Source organism: Myiozetetes cayanensis, unplaced genomic scaffold (genome assembly GCF_022539395.1).
Source record: "Myiozetetes cayanensis isolate MyiCay16 unplaced genomic scaffold, myiCay2020 scf31, whole genome shotgun sequence".
Taxonomy (NCBI): Eukaryota; Metazoa; Chordata; class Aves; order Passeriformes; family Tyrannidae; genus Myiozetetes; species Myiozetetes cayanensis.
In genome coordinates, this window is record NW_026087533.1 from 666,203 (window position 1) to 683,542 (window position 17,340).

Here is a 17,340-nt window from a genome sequence, read left to right on the forward strand (position 1 = left end):
AAAATCATTTTCAGCCAAATCTGATCTTCATCAACACAGAAAACTGTGTATGTCTTGGGGGAGGGGCAAAATTTCAGAATCTCATTATGAAAATAAGCCTGAAACTAAAAATAAAAAAAGAAAGGTGGGGGGGAGGGAAGGGAAATCTCACTTTTGGTTTTGATAAAAGCCCTGGCAAATCTTGCAGAAAATCATCAGCCAAAATATTTGTTGTGAGTGTATAAATTGCTGCTGTGAACGTGCATTGCCCCAGTGCACAGCCCAGGTGCTGGCAAGCCCTAATAGACTTGTTTCCTTCATTTGTTTGCTGGAGGTGCCCTGGAGCTGTCCCGGGGCAGAGGATACATGGAGATAACACACAGATTCATTAGTGTCCCTGCTCATTAACCCAGGCCTGGCACTGATGTGGCTCCTCCAATTTGTGTCAGTGGTGCAGGGGGGGCCGAGCAGCCCCTCTGCCCACCCAGCCCTTGACACAAAGCTGTCACCAGGTCCTCGAGGGCAGCTCCTGCCACCACTGCCCATCCTACCAGCCCCTCCCAGGGGCTCAGCACTCCTCTCTGATCCCAGCAGGGCGTGTGCCAGGGCTGCCCTGAGCCCTGGGGAGACAGGGCTGCTGCTGCTCCAGGTCAGATGCTAACGAAGGGGGTTTGCTGCTGGGATGAGGAGGAAAAGCAAGGAGGCTGAGCAGTAAACTGGGGACAGGAGTCAGGGGCTTTCTGGGTTGAGGAAACACAGCACCAGATGTTCCTTTGCTCCTGCCAGGCAAAGCCCCCAATCCGCTCCCCTCCAGAAGAAACCAATCCTCCTAATCAGAGGTGTCTGTTTGCAGGGATTAAGTGAAGATCAGGCCGTCTGAGGACCTTACTCCCTTTCCTTAAGAGCTCCTGGTTATTTAAGGAGCTCTAATTTGCTGTCCTCATTAGCAGGGTGGTGCTGGGCTGTGCTCCTGGGCGAGGGCTGCTCTGTTGTGTCCTTCCCTTGCCCGGCCCAGCGTGACAAGTCCAGACTTTGGGTCAACACTCCCTGCTCCTGTGGCAGAGAAAGGGTTCCTGCAACCAGCACCCAGCCCTACTGGGATGCAGGACAGGTAGCCCAGAACACCTTTTGACATTTAGTTCTCCTGTCATTGAGCTGTCACCCAAAGGACACACCAAGGGCTGGCTCTGCCTGTGCTGCACAGAAACCTTGAATCACTCTGCTGTGAGTCCCCGCTGCTCCAAACCTCCCTGCTGGGGTCTGGGTACCCATAGCTAAATTCTGCTCCTGGAATGCTCCTGGGAAGCCGAGGCTTTCCTGGAATGGTGCTGCTGCTGCCTTGTCCCAGTGCCTCTGCACCAGCTCTCATCAGCCCGGGGTCTCCATGAGGGACACTTGAAGTTATGATCTCCCAGAGTTAAACACTCATTCCTGGCACTCTTCCCTGTGCAGGCACACTCTTGAAGCTGAGAATGGAAATCATGGAATCCCCCGAATCACAGAATATCCTGAGTTGGAAGGGACTCACAAGAATCATCAAAGTTCAACTCCTGCGAGGTACAAATAACTCCCTCTTGCTGTGTCCTCTGCAGCAACCCCTCCTCACCTCCCTTCCTCGTGGCACAGAGTTTGTGAGCAAAGTGACTCAGTACTGACACCTTCTGCACTTGGCTGCAGGGACGGGTTCACTCTTCCCAGAACTGAGAAATTCAGAGCATGTCCTGTTTATCAGGACTCTTTGGTTGGATTCCCTTTATCCACCTGTGCTGTCCAGGGCACAGAGTACAGAAGAAGTTCATGGGCAAGAGGGCTCCTGCCTTTCCTGCTGCTGGGGATGCTGGAGGTGCTGGGATGCTGCTCCTGGACCTTGTCTTTGCTGTGCACTCAGGAGAGGACGGTGAGAAGTGTTTGACTCTTCCTGGGGGGCAGGGATACCCACAACCATGACAGGGCAAGGGGGGATGGCTTCAAACTGAAAGAGAGTAGGTTTAGATGGGATGTTGGGAAGAAATTGTTCCCTGTGAGGGTGGGCAGGCCCTGGCACAGGTTGCCCAGAGAAGCTGTGGCTGCCCCTGGATCCCTGGAAGTGCCCAAGACCAGGTTGGAGCAACCTGGGCTAGTGGAATGTGTTCCATGGCAGGGAAATAGAACCAGATGAGCTTTAAGGTCCCTTGCAACCCAAACCATCCTGTGATTCTGTGATTCTGTGATTCACCTCCTGCAGCTTGATCTGTGCCAATGTGGTTAAAGATTAACCCTTTGGGACATTTGCTGCCCTTTCTCCAGCCACAGGCACTGCTGGCATGGGGGGCTCCTCTGCAGGTCTCAGCAGGCTGTTTTGGAGGGTGGCTGTCACCTCCTGGTCATGACACACGACACTTCCCCTCCTGGTCAATGACAAGTGCTCCACTGCTGTTTTGGCAGTGCAATCACCAAGGAATTTTCTCATCCCTCCAGGTCCTCCTCCCACTGAGTCCTTGGATTTTTTGGAGCAGAGAGTGCTGGATGTCTTCATTGGACAGAAACAAAGCCAGAGTGACTGACCAGGTCCTGCTCTGAGTGGAAGTGGACTGGAGGCCTCCAGAGATCCCTTCCCAGCAGCACAGGCATGAGGAGAACCATGAAGCCATAGTGCACAGGCACAATTTCAAGTGCTTTAGAGACAGACACTGTGGAACCAGGACAGTCTGAAATCTGTCCAGGACCAGGAATGGACACCACTTCAGCACACAGTCATCTCCTTCCAGTTAATAGATGTGACTGATGAGCACTCACCTCCTTAAATAACTCTGCAGCACCTGGGCTTGTGGCCTGTGAGGACTGAGGGCCTTTGCTTTGTGTAGGGGTTGTAAATAGGGGGTGAAAAGTTCAGAGCTGGCCCCGCTCACCAGTGGCAGGTGAGCAGAAGTAGTTCCTGTGGCATCATTCCTCCAAGACCTGAATTTTTCCCCTGGGTGTAAATGATTAATGAAGGATATCGTGGAAAGCAGATGTGCTGTTGCCACAGTAACTGGGACGAGTGGTGGGCAAGGCTTGTGCCCATTGTGAGTGCTGCAGAGAGGAGCTCTGAGCGTGTTGTTTGAGCCTTCCTGAGATTCTGGTTAACTATTAACACCATAAGTCCTAACCTGGGGGAATATTTATAAGGGAGGATAAGTTTATAATGAATCCCTTCCAATTTTCTCTCCCTATCCCCTTCCCTCCCTGGATACCATTTTAATTTTATCTCCTTAAAATCTGCCACTGTCTCACTTTCAACTACAGTAACCTATTACCATCTTTAATTTTTAAAAAGGATAATAGCACAGAAGAAAATGTGATGGGGATTATTCACAGCTGCTCACCTGCAATGGCATTTCCTTGCTCTGTCACCTGATGTTTCCCTCCACTTTCCAGGGTCATAGAATCACAGAATCATAGAATCAACCAGGTTGGAAAAGACCTCTGAGATGATCAAGTCCAACCCTTGCTCCAACCCCGCCGTGGTTCCCAGCCCATGGCACTGCTGAGTCCACACCTTGAACCCTGTGTTCAGTTTGGGGCACTTTTTCTATATCTTTTCTATAACTATAGGTTGGGGGTTTTTTCTATAGGTTTTCTATAATTTTTCTATAGTTTTTCTCTATATTTTTCATCATGACAAGACAGACATTGAGGGGTTGGAGGGTGTGAAGGGAAGGGAACGGAGCTGGGAAGGGGCTGGAGCAGCAGGAGCAGCTGAGGGAGCTGGGGGAGCTCAGCCTGGAGAAAAGGAGGCTCAGGGGGGACCTTCTGGCTCTGCAGTCCCTGACAGGAGGGGGGAGCCGGGAGGGATCGGGCTCTGCTCCCAGGGAACAGGGACAGGACAAATGGAAACAGCCTCAAGGTGCTCCAGGGGAGGTTCAGGTTGGATAGAGGGAAAACTTTCTTCACTGAAATAGTGGTTAAGCACTGGCAGAGGCTGTCAAGAGCAGTTCTGGATTCCCCATCCCTGGAATTGTTTAAAGAATGAGTAGATGTGACACTTGAGGACACAGTTTAGTGGTGAACGTGCTGGTGGCTCTGGACTGATGGTTGGACTTGATGATCTCAAAATTTTCTTAAATTTTCCAACCTTAAAAATTCTATGATTCCATATTTCTCAAGGAGAACTGTCACCAGCTGAATCCCAGCATACTCTCTGGACTTTTACAGAAACTGTGTTTCAGGAGGGGAAATCTGGATTTTGCTTTTCATTCCCTCAAGTAACTTCGCACAGTGCTGGGAGAGAAGCAGAGGGTGGGGTTGATCTGAAAGTCCTAAAGACAAAAAAGAGTTGCCCCTGCCCCACTCCTCTGCTGCAGGACCCTGGTGCTGCTACAGGCAGGAGGCAGGGCCAAGACTTAATTAATGCTCTGCTGATCCAGCAGGAACCCCAGAGCTGGCACATCTCAGTGACAAATCCAGACCTCACCTACTTCTGAAAAGCAGGGGGTCTTCCTGTGTAGCATCACGTTCTTTATTGTCCCCAGAGCAGCTCTGTGTGGGCCAGGATGCTGGGGAGGGGCTCATGGGTGGGGATCTCCCCCAGGGATCTCCCTCTGTGTGCTGGGCTCGGGAGCTCTCAGTGCAGGTCCTGGTTTATAAGCAGGGATTCTGAGGCAGAGACAAGCAGGGCTTCCTTCCCAAGGCCACACAGGAGGGGTATCCTAGGGCTGGGAACTCCTCCTCCCCCTTGGAGTCACCAGGCTGGACACATCCACAGTGCCAGTGAGAAGTCAGATGCCTGGGAAGTCAGCAGAAACCTTCCTGCCCTCCCACACCTCCACAGCCACCACTAACCCCCAGAGCTGGCATATCACACTGACCTTTTCCTGCCTCATCCCTTCCACCCACTCCCTCTTTTTGCTCTGTGACTCCTTTCACCCCAGGCTGCTCCAGTGACCTGCTCCTCACCAAGCCCTCTTGAAGCCTGGAAAGCCCAGTTGGACAGAAGGGAAGGACTTTTGTGCCTCCTCTTCCTCCATCAGGGCCCCCCAGCCTTGCCCTGAACCCACTGATGGTTTGTTGCTCCTGCTTGGGAAGGGCAGGTCCACTCTGAGGGCACCTTCTGTTCCTCATGTACTTACAAACCCCATTGATGCCTCCAGCTGATGCTTTTATCTGGAGCAGATGCTTTTATCTGGAAATTGTGTTCAGATTGGACTCCCAAACATATTAAATGAAGGTGGAGAGGGAAAAGTGAAGGCTATGTTGGCTGGTCACAAATGGAGGGATCTGAGAGTGCTGCCAGCAGAGGGGGCTGTGGGATGGCTGTTCAGGGAGGGACAGATGGCTCAGGAGCTCCAAGCTTTGTTACAAACAAACCTCCTGGCTTTGTTACAAACCTCAGCACTGCCCACCTTTCTCCCCAGGACATGGATTTGGGCTGGAAGGGGGGGTAGCACGAGGACTGTGTGAGACCAAGGTTGGGCTGGAGGGACTTTTGTGGGACTGAGGGGAGCAGTGGCTCACACTACCCTGTGCCTGCCCTGGTTAAAACTCTGGGAAAGCCACACTGTGTGGATCCACTGTGGAAAAAAGCCTTTTAGAAGGTGCTGCTCACCCCAGTCTTGCCACTTGGCACCCAGGGACGTGTAGAGGGAGTGTGTGCTCAGCAGTGAGTGTGTCCCACACCCACCTGGGCACTCACCCCCAGGTTTGCTTTGTGCTCATGGGCTCCCTGAGCAGAGAACAGCAGCATGGTGAGTGTGTCAGAGGGACAAGGAGCTGCCCATGGGCATTAGATCCTTCAGGGAACCACTCTGGGGGCTCCAGCCCTGCTGGATTAGACAGTCACTTAAATCATTTTGGTCCTCCAGCCATGCTGTGCTGTTAAAACCATGGGCCTGGACAGCAAGAACGTGTGTGTGCAGGGAATGGAGCCCTGCTGCTCCCAGCCTTTCCCTGAGGGCTGTGAGGATGCTGGAGCTCCTCACACAGAGCAGGTGCCACACAGGGCAGCAGGGCCCCAGCTCTGCCAGGTGACAGTGGTCAGAAGGTGCCAGAGCCCTACTGCAGCACAGGCAGGACATTTCCTTCTGTGTTAAGCTCCAATCCAATCTCTGAAGATCAGCTTAAACAAGGTTGGCTTAACCCCTAAACACCCCTGCTGTATTTTCCTTTCTGTCTATTATCACAAAGGGGTCTTCCTCATCTGCACAAAAATGTTCACTTCCTCTTATGAATCTTCCTAAATTCTTGTCCTCAAAGATAAGTGAAATCAGAAGGAGAAGGGATTTTTAATGGCTTCCAGAAAACTGCAGAAGATCACCACTCAGAACAAAACTTCTCAGGATGGGACCTTTGTTTGATGGGGCACAGAAAATGCAGGACGTGCCTCTTTTGTGAGTGACGTTAAAAAATGTGGTGGGAAAGACACACACAGAGGAGGCATCAGAGGAGCTGTTTGAAACCCTTCATCACTTGTTCCCCAGTTCTGCACGAAGGCATTGCCAAGCTGGGCTCAGCCACCAGCACAGGATGGAGAGGTGGCTCTGGCAGGCAGGTGGGTCAGAGGGCACCAGGCTGAGGGACCTGCAGCAGGAAGAGCTGGTAACCTGCAGCTGGCCCTGGCTGCTCCAGCAGAGCTGTGTTACAGGTTGTCAGAAGGATGATGGGCCCCATGGATCCATGGCCTGTCCCAGGTCAGCAGGCTCCAACCTCACGGCCTCCTGCACGTGTTTGTCTTGCCCCAGGGAAGCTTCACCTGGGGCGAGGAGAGGCTCCTCCCCCGAGGTGCTGAGGGCTCAGGGCATCCCCATCCACTGGGATGCCCAGGGGCACAACTTTGTCCTGTCTGGTGTGCTAACCTGGGAGAACCCAGCCTGCCAACCCTGCTGAGAGCTGAGGGAGGCACAGGAGCAGCCTCCCTTCCCACACTTCAGCCCTGACAACATTTACATATAATAACAGAAAAAGGCCCATCTCCAGCCAGCAGGTAAAGCCAAGAGCAGGCTGTCAAGATGTCTTTTCAAAGATATTTTTTTGTCATGGAAGATGTGATTTCATCAGAACAGCCATTTCAGAACAGGCCTCTTTCCTAGAGCTGTGCAAGGGTGCTGGAGAACTTTGCACACGGATTCTGTGCTTTAGACACAGAAAAGAAATAGGCAGTTTGATCATCTCGTCTCTCACATAGTTTTGTATTTTTCAAAAACTGTCCTGTTTTTCTCACTAGAACAATGTGTGAATGGGGTCTATTGAAAATAAAGAACAAGGTGAAGGGATTAAAAAAGAACATTAGGAAAACTAGTATTTTAAATATATAATGCTTCCTGAAAGTAGCATGTTCAATTTTAAATAATCATGTGCTCACTTTAAACTACCTGTGTCTTCAAGTGAGTAAAAGTAAGATAAATTACAGCTCTTTGCCTGATTAAATAATTAGAACCTCTAAGTTCAAGCTGCTCTTTCAATGGGAAAAGAATATGATTTTAAAACAAGGAAACCCAGGAGTTTTCATCTAAAGCCCAAAGCAAAAGAATCCACCCCAGAAGTGCAGCTAAAACAGGCTCTGAAATGCTTGGAGAAACTGGGGCTGGCTCTGGAATCCCTGTCACCTTCCTGGGTGGGGAAGGCACTGCAGGACAGCACAGCCCTTGGAAGGAGCCCCTGGGTGGTGCCATCAGTCCCTGCAGCTGAAGGTGTCCCTGCCCATCCCCGGGCACAGCCAGGGCTCATCCACCATCCCCACGGGCACCAGCACGGCTGGGCCGGGAGCAGGTCCTGCCAACAGCAGGTGCCACACACAGGGCTGGAAATACCTCCCTGTGCTCTTGCTGAGGTTTCAGAGTGGCCACAGCTTTCTGTTTCTGCTGTCAACGTCTGGCCTCAACCAACCACTGGAATTAAATGAACAGAATTCAAGTGCAAATTGCCAAGTTTTGTGTGTCTCGGGTCCTGTGTGTGTCAGTGCTGGCTGGAGCTGAGGGAAGGCACGGAAGGGATGGATCTGGCTGACTCTGCAGTCCAAGCAATGTTATCAAATATTTGCCAAGACAATCCTTCCACTGGCTTAAGGGCTTTCCTCCTGATTTAACCATTAGGAGGGAGGAATTAGGAAGTTCCTGCTGCAGCGGGGAAATGGTATTATAGTGGCTGTGCCACACTTTGGACCTCAGAGCAATCTTTTGTACCCACTTTCTCATCAGACTAACAGCTCAGATTCAGCTCTTCCCAGCTGCTGCTCTTAGGAAAACAGGGCAAATCAGTGCCCTTCCCTGTCAGAATTCTGCAGCACTGAAGTGCTGAGGGATGACAACAACTCTGGGAATTAGGAGAGAGAAAGGAAGGAAAAGGAAGAAGGAAGGAGTCAGTTATCAGTAACCCCAGCCAGGCTGGGGAAAGGGCACAAGAGGCTCTGAGAATCCCATGAATCTGCCCTTGGCCCCTTTTCCTGGTGGGTCAGGGCTGGAATTCGAGGCATGTGGTATGTTACCACTGCAAATACTGGAATGAAAACAGGAAATGTGGAGAGGCTACAAGGCACCCAGCATGCTGGAGATAGCCCCTGCAGAGCTCTGGAGACAAGGAAAAGAGTCATTTGTGCAGCAAAATGTGCTCTTCTGAGGGGTTTTCTGCCTCGTGTGTGTCAGTGCAACACTCACCATCTCTGACACCCAAGGGTGTGAAGGGAGATGCAGGGCTGGCTTTCCCCCAAGCTGGCCAGATCAGGAATACAGCCACAGCCATGGCTCCTTTAGGTCACAGGCAGGTGAGAAAGGGCCAGGAAGCTTCTGCATCTCATCCAGACCAGGAGGTAGGAGATATTGTCAGCTTGGGGAGTCAGGAATTGATCCTGGGGCTCATACTACATGTCCGTCACCTGCAACCTTCCCCAGGGGCAGAGCCTGCATAGGGCTGGGCTCTCCCACCACCTCAGTGGATGGTGTTTCCATTACCACTGGTGCCAATTGTGGTCATGGTCTGTTCATGGACAGTCAAAGGTGCTCATCTGGGAAAGCAGCAGGGGAGGGAGGATGTCCAGGACTTGCAGCAATAACTCATCTCTCACCAGCACTATAGAAAGGACTTCACAAACCTCCCAGGTGGAATTATATGACCAGTCAGTTCTCCTCCTGTATCTCCATCAGGAACAAGTCCCCTTTCCCAGCACCAAAGACAGGGTTGTAACAAAGCCAGCACAGCCCAGAGCATGTCCCACCCTGCCCACACCCCGTGCTGCTGAGGGCTGGTTTGAGCCAGGACCACGCAGCCCCCTCCTGTCTGGAGATGGGGGCAAAGCACAAATACATTTGCAGACCCCTGAAGTTCCAGGCTGGGCTCTGACAGGAGGATTGCAAAATGTACCCGCTGGGAGCCATCACAAGCTGCACCCCCTCACCTGCCCATTTGCTGTGGAATTCCAGGTGTGCTGGTGTGACACCCCTGGTTCTGCAGGGATGGCAGGCTGGCAACAATGTGAACCACTGCAAACCACCGACCCCCCAATTCCACTTGCGGGTGGAGTCTCTGCCTGCGGGGGTTTCTGTGCTGAGATTCCTGCAGCACCCAGAGCCACTCACAGCCTTGCTGGAGAGCTGCTCCCGCGGCGAGGCTGGGGGAGGGAGCAGCTGAACTGCCTAAATTTCCCATTTCTGCAGAGGTCATGGTTTCAGACAGTGCCACACCTGCCACCTGTGGTTGTCACTGTGCAGCACCAGAGCTCTGGGAGGGCTGGGTGAGCTGATCCTGTGCAAGGTACAGCGATGACACAGCCGTGCACGTGGTTGCCAGGGCTCTGCAGAAACCAAAAGTGAGCTGTGCAGGTAAAAGGTCTGAACCCAAGGCTCTGTGTCACGCAGAGGATGTTGTTCTGTTTGTCCCGACAATCATGCCATGGCCAGTCCCCTCCCTGCCTTTTTCCTGCTGCAGCAAGAGCTGGTGATGTGTTCGTGTGCATTCCTGTGCTTCCACCCTGTGCACTCTGCTCTACAAACACAACACTGGGCTTCTGGCAAGGAGAGGAGGATCCTGCAAACACTGAGGCCAAGTGGCAGGAACTGAGAAACTGAGACATCTACCCAAGAGAACAGGACAGAAAGGCAAAACACGAGGCTCCAGAGCCAAAACTCAAGTGGGTGTTTCAAGCATTCCTTGGATTGCTCAACCTCTACCACGGCTTCCTCTTGCACAGGGCAGCGGGTGCTGAGGCCCTTTGTTGCTTTCTCAACAGGGAAATTGGAGAGAGATAAACTGAGCAGCATGCCGAGATCTCCAGGAATGCCAAGCACTTATTGACATCTGATTCAGGGTTCGTTCATCTGGGTGAAAAGAGATAATAAAGGGCTCCATGTTTGCGCTGCCTTGTGGCACTGCAGCTTTGTGAGTCATGTGCTGCGGGTGGGTCAGAGGGACATGTGGCTGTGCCAGCCCTGTGCCATCCACTGCCCTGGACAAACATTTTTTAATGAAAACAATGCAGTCCACAATTAGGTCTGTGGAGGTGCAATCAGAATCTGCCAGACTAAAAGCTATCTCTTGTCCTTCTCTTAAAGAGCAATCCTGTCCAGGTGAAGGCTGTGATTACACACGAGTTTACAAGCTAGGAGAGCTGATTGCCAAGGCTGGTGCACTGCCTGGCTGATCTTAACAACATCAGATCACGCCACTCCACCTCCAAGTTGGAGGTCTGTAGAATAACTTCTCCGTAACTGGCCTATTTTCAGTGACCAGCTTGTGAAAACTACTGCCCCAGTCCCAGTCTGGGCTGTGCTTCAACTGAAAGCAGTGGGGCTGAGCCCTGGACAAACTGCCTGCATAGTTCAAGCCATTTTGACTCACAAATGTGAGTGCTCTACCCATAAATGTGCTTTAAAAGGAAGCCCTGTTATTAGTCCTGATGAAAGTTTCTTGGTTCTTACTGATGACACATCCAAGAACAGAGTATGTGAAGTCATTCCTGATGGCCCAAAACAAACCTCACCACAGGGAGATGTGAAGCAGTTCAATACCTGCCTGGGTTGTGCCCAGTGTTTTCATGGGAAGTGTTGGAGAAACCACATCGAAAATCCATAATCTTATTGCTGAGTCCTTCATGGACTTCCACCTGTGGCAAATGTGAAATGGTCCATGGTGACTGTGGCCTTATTGCCAACAAGTATGGCAAAAAATCCTGCTCTTCATCAGCTCTTTGGGACCCCTGGCTGCTGTGATTGCTGGCAAGTGATCAAGCTGTCCTCACCTCCGAGGAGTACCTGGACACAGCTAAAATCTGCTTCATTTGGTCTGGCTCCAGTTCACTGTGTTCTCCTCAAGGAAATCATCAGGCTGAGTGAATGAAGTTGGAGACCCCTGTGGAGGGTAACCACGAGGTGCCCCTTGGGAGGGTGGCCAGGTCCTTCAGCACATCAGCTCACTGTCCCTCCTGAACTCTGGGGTCAGTTTAGCTGAACTGCTCTTGGACTGACGTCTGAGAACCCCCCACTGACACTCTCCTGGACGCTGTCTCTGATCCCAGATACTCTCAGATCAGGAAGGGGAACAGCATTTCTGTCTCCCTGGAAGTCTCCTCAGAAAACCTCCAGTGATACCTGTGCTGCATGAAATAGGGGGACTGTGAGAGGGCCTGGGGTGCTCACACCACGGTGGGGATGAGGGGTGTATCACATGCAGAAGGTGCCAGGATGGGAGGTTGGATTTCTCAGAGCACAGTCCCTTTCCTGCATGGAAAGATTCTGTGTCATACCCAGTTCTTCCTTCTCCAGCCCTGCAGCAGGGAGGGAGATGCTGTTGTCCCTGTTGCTGTCAATGAAGTCATGGAGCTCATCTGCCTCTTCTGCTTCAGTTCTGTCTGTTTTACCCCACAAACACAGCTGAGGGCACTCAGTTTGTAGGATAAGCATGTTTGGACTTGCAATTGGAAGAGGTGGGACAGGATACAGAGAAGAAAATTTTAATTTGAATATCATCAATCATTCCTGGCAACCTGATCTAGAGAAGCTCTTAAAAGACACAGTGGGTGCTCAGCATTTACACCTGAACCAGACAACCAACAGGCACCACCCAGGCCCCAGTGACAGAGGAGGAGGAGGAGGAGGGTGTCTGTCTGCATCTCTGTCCCTGGTGCTGGATAGAGGAACCTTTTCCCATTGAGTACAGGAATTCAGCACTCACACTGCATCATTCTCCTTCCTACTCTCTTCTTGGCTTTTCCCATGCATGGGTTTCACCTTTTCATTGATAAGACAGGTAATTCCACAGCAGGCAATTCCTTCTCCAGTTCTGCATGTCCTTTCCACTCCTCCATCTGACCCACAGGCCTATGGAGCAATTAAAACACGACCTTTCCAGCCACCAGCCCAGCTTGGCTGGCATCAGGTCAGCTTCCAACAGCTCCTGTCATGCTGAAGCACCAGATATGGTTCCCACAGCACTGTGTTTACCTCCCACAGCCCACTCTGGGAGGCAGCACTAACCCACACTGTTCTGCTCCACTGTGCCCTGCTCAGGAGTGACATTCCTACCCACCCTCCTTCCTCAGACAGGTGCTGAGCAGTAGAGATCTCCCATCTCCTGCCTCCTGCCTAGGCTGAGTTCTGGGCAGTGTGTCCTCTGCTCCACTTTGTTGTTTACAGACAGCTTTATGCCATGGCACCCTGCCCAAGATTAGGGCTACCAGACTCTAGGCTTGTAAGCAATTAATTGATCTTCATACAGCAATGCATGCATTCATAATTATGCTCCCTGTACAGTGCAGTCCCAAGAACCTTGGCTGATGACTGGTATCACTGTGGTATTGCTCTCCATGACTTTTCCATTTTTTTCCCATTCAGTCTTCTTGAAGAGATCTCAGGTGCTCTTTTTGAAGCACAAGTAAATAGGACACTGGGGGCCATTTCAGGATGTGAAGCCCATCAAATAGTTGATACTTTGATCAGAAAACATTATTGTCTTCAGACAGCTGTTCTGCAGCTCTGTCCAGCCTTAGTGATCCAGAGTTGGCATCTTTTGGTACCTGTACAAGGTTGCTCTTGAAGGCCACAACCCTTTCCCAGTGCCATCACTGCAGGTACCCAGCCACCCCAGAACAGCCCTGGAACAGTGCTGTCCCCTCTGCATTTTAGTTCCTGCAAAGCCTGATCTCTTCAGTGCAAAGAGGGGAGCCCAACCAGCTGCCTCATTGACCAAACAAATGTCTGAGAGCTGGTTGGCCTCAAACCTTCTCAATCCCCAAAGTGACCCTGCATCCCAGTGGGCCCACCCCTTGTGAACACACATTTTGCAAACTATACCCCTGTCACTGGGAACTTCTCTGCTTTCCCTATGACTTGGTATTCCAGGGTTTTGTTTTGCTGGCTGACTCACATTCTGCCTCTCCTGGCTTGCCTGGCTCTGCCCTCACATCACCTGAGCACCATGACTGAGTTTGACTGAGTTTGTGTGTGTTGCCATTTAATTCCTCCACTATTTTCTTCCCTTTGTTTAGGATATTGGTTACAGTGAACATTTCACCTGCTGTCTGCATTGTCACCGTCTGTGATTACATAGCCTTGATAACTTTGCATATATTTGCATAATGTGTGGCAGTTGTTCAGAATTCCCTGTTTGCAGGACACGTTTCAGGGACATTCAGCTCCACAGTTAATAAAGTGCAGGTCTGGCTTGAATTTTTTTTCAAACTGTTGCCAGTTTTGCTTGCCTTGTTCTGTGATCTCCTCTGAGCCCACCCTTGAGCCTCTCTGCCCTCAGTGCAACACTTGTTGGCATTGCCCTCGTGAAGGGCCTGTCTTTGCTTTGTTATTTAACTGCTCCTGCATTTCCACAAGGATCTGCAGCTGAAGGGGATGTTCAGACTCAGTCTGACTTCTGGAGGACGTCTCTGTGTTGGTGCAGCCTCACCCCGAGTCCTGGGGCAGTTTTTGGGCATCACAATATAAAAGGGATCTAAAGCTATAAGAGAGTGCCCAAATAATGGCCCTGGAGACAGGGAAGGGTCTGGAGGGGCCATGAGGAGCAGCTGAGGGCACTTGGTGTGTGCAGCTGGAGCAGAGCAGACTGAGGGCAGAGCTCAGCAGGGGCTGCAGCTTCTCCCGAGGGGCAGCTCCGATCTCTGCTCTGGGGGAGCAGGGACAGCCCCCAGGGAATGGCTGGAGCTGTGTCAGGGCAGGCTCAGGTTGGAGTCTCAGGGAAAGGTTCTTCCCCCACAGGCTGGTTGGGCACTGAACAGGCTCCCCAGGGCAGTGGGCACAGCCCCAAGGCTGCCAGAGCTGCAGGAGGCTTTGGACAACGCTCTGAGGGACAGGGTGGGATTGTTGGGGTGTCTGTGCAGGCCAGGCATTGGACTGGATGGTCTACGTGGGTTCTTTCCAACTCAGGATATTCTGTGATCATCACCCCAAAGTTGCACATTTAATCTCTTATCTATTTTTTTTCCTCTGATCTATTTTTAAGCTCCTCTCACCTGCTTGTTCCACCTGGGGCTGAGTCCTCTGGGTACATCTCCTCCCAGAGCTCCCAGGGGCCATCCCTGCCCTCAGCAGAGCAGGGATCACTGAAGCACTTACGCTTCTCACCAGCAACAGCTCCTGGGATTCCCACCCACCCAGGCCCGCCGCTCTGCTCCTCCAGTGCTCTGTGGGAGGCCAAGCATCAGAAATCCCTGCTGTTTGAGGGCCGGGTGACCTCGGGAGCAGCGCAGCCACCACAAGAGGGAGGCAATTTCTAAAGCGCTGCTGCGGACCCGTCCCCGCAGGAAGCACCGAGCTCTGCGGGGCCCTCGGGCACACGGACATCACAGCCGTGTCCCGGTGCTCCACCTGGCACTGGCCACGGATCATCCATCAGCAACAGCGGCCACAGCAAAGTGCTCGGAGAGGGGGAATGGAGGTTCATCCCGCTGAACACTCCCTCGGTGCTGGTGGAGAGGAACAGCAAGAGGTTGAGTTTTTCCTTGCCTTGAGGCAACACGGGCAGCGCTGCCAGTGCAAGGGGCTGCGGGACAATGGCCACGTTGCATCAGGAATCTCCCGTCACAGCTGCTGCGAGGCTGGAACTTGATTTGTTCAGTAACAGAGCAGAGCTGGAAGTCTCCTGCTTACCACAGGCAGTCAAACACAACCACTTCCAGAGGTGCTGAAAGGTGTCTGTGTGGCTGTGCCAGGCTCTCAAAATTAAAGGACGCTTATCCAAGGTGGTTTTTATTTCTGCCCTGAGGACAGGACGTGTGTGCCAAACTATCCACCTCACCTCCCCCGGTCTCTGGGTGCTGCTGTGTGCAGAGAGCACAGCTCAGCACGGGGCTGCACTGCTGGCACCTCCCGGGGTGAGCAGAGCCCCTCAAACTCTGTGCCCTGTGCTTGGTGAGCCCCGAGGGGTGGGCTGGGGACGCTGCAGCCGTGTTGGAAGGTAGCAGAACAGTTTGGACCTGAGACAGCTGGATGTTCCTGCCCCAGCTCCTCCAGACAACGAGGCTGGATAGATCTTGGATAACAGGTCACCTTTTCTTTCTCTCAGTCTGATGTACTCCCTGATGTACTGTTTTCCTGGAGCCCTTCTTTTCATTTTGCTTTCTTGTTTTGTCCCAAGCCATATGAGGAGCAGCTGAGGGCACTTGGTGTGTGCAGCTGGAGCAGAGCAGACTGAGGGCAGAGCTCAGCAGGGGCTGCAGCTCCTCCCGAGGGGCAGCTCCGATCTCTGCTCTGGGGGAGCAGGGACAGCCACCAGGGAATGGCTGGAGCTGTGTCAGGGCAGGCTCAGGGTGGATCTCAGGGAAAGGTTCTTCCCCCACACGCTGGTTGGGCACTGAACAGGCTCCCCAGGGCAGTGGGCACAGCCCCAAGGCTGCCAGAGCTGCAGGAGGGTTTGGACAACGCTCTGAGGGACAGGGTGGGATTGTTGGGGTGTGTGTGCAGGGCCAGGGACTGGACTTGATGATCCTTGAGTGTCTCGTCCAGCTCAGGATATTCTGTCATTCTGTGATTGTCTGTACTCATTCTGAAATCTTGCCTAGAGTTAGAGACCCAGACTGGTTTCACTGAGTGAGTAGTGGGTTTTTGAGAAGAATTTATGAGGAATTGGTTAAGTGTGTGTCACTCAGTTCCTCTGATGAAGCAGACTGGTCTCCAGCTCTGGATCAGAGCTGTTCTGGCTCTCAGGGGGGATGGATGAGGTCTCTGCTCTGGTTGGGCTGGTGATGAGTCACTGCATCATCCATTATGTGTGTTGTACAGTTATGTTTTAAGGCAAAATGAAACAAACTGATCTATGTGTAGCAGATGAGAGGACACTCAGAGAGCAGTAACTTTGTCATCCATCCTGGTGTCAGCTGGCCTGGCTGATTCATGACTCTGGTCCAGGGGTTCGAGATCCTACTACAAAATGGTGTCTCTAAACAGGAGGAGGGTGTTGGGACAAGTCACTTTACAGAACACATGATCCCTCCAAAGCTGAAAATCTCTGCTCATGGCACGAGGAGACACAGCTGGAGTCGTCCACCTTAACCCATAAGAACAAAATCCCCACACAACCCTGAGTGCAGATCAAGACACCATCAACAGGTGGAGGTAAGCAGTGTGTGGAAGCTGTAAATGGGGCCATCAACCTCATCTGTGAAGGACAACTTGCAGCATCAGTGTCCTGCAGTAACCACCACAAGCTGCCTAGCCAGTTTGCTGGGGATCACTCTGGGAGGAGTTCTTTCCAGGGGAAAGGAACAGAAATGCTTCTAATGGCATCAAAGTACTCTAATGAAGCCAGTGACTGAGACTGAGACACTGCATAAGCGTGCAGGCGTTTGGGGAACTTGTGCTACTTCATTGATGAGAGAGATTACACATGTACATTGACAGGACAAGGGGAAACGGCCTCAAGCTGTGCCAGGGGAGGGTCAGGTTGGACATCAGGAGGAATTTCTTCATGGAAAGGGTGATAAGGCATTGGAAGAGGCTGCCCAGGGAGGTGGTGGAGTCCCCACCCCTGGGGGTGCCTGAGGAAGGACTGGATGTGGCACTCAGTGCTCTGGGCTGGGGGACAAGGGGTGTTGGTCACAGGTTGGACTCAGTGCTGTTGGAGGTCTTTTCCAACCTCATTGATTCTGTGATTCTATTCTATGATTCTATTGCAACAAGAGAAAGGAAATACATTTCCAAATGTTAAATCTGGCACCAAGATATTCCATCTGTAAATCAAACCATTTTCCAATGATTGATAAGTTTCTTGTTCAATCAGCGCTCAGAAGTCCCACAGTCTCCAGGTGAATATCCCAGGCTTTTGAACTGGAAACCATCCCAGCTGGACCCAGGTTGTCAGCATCACCACTGGGCACCACAAACCCTTGTGGTTGTGCCCCAGGGGCAGCAGGGAAGGAACCAGCATGGGAAGGTGTCTCAGGGTCTTATGAGAACTCAGACGGGTTTTCACTTT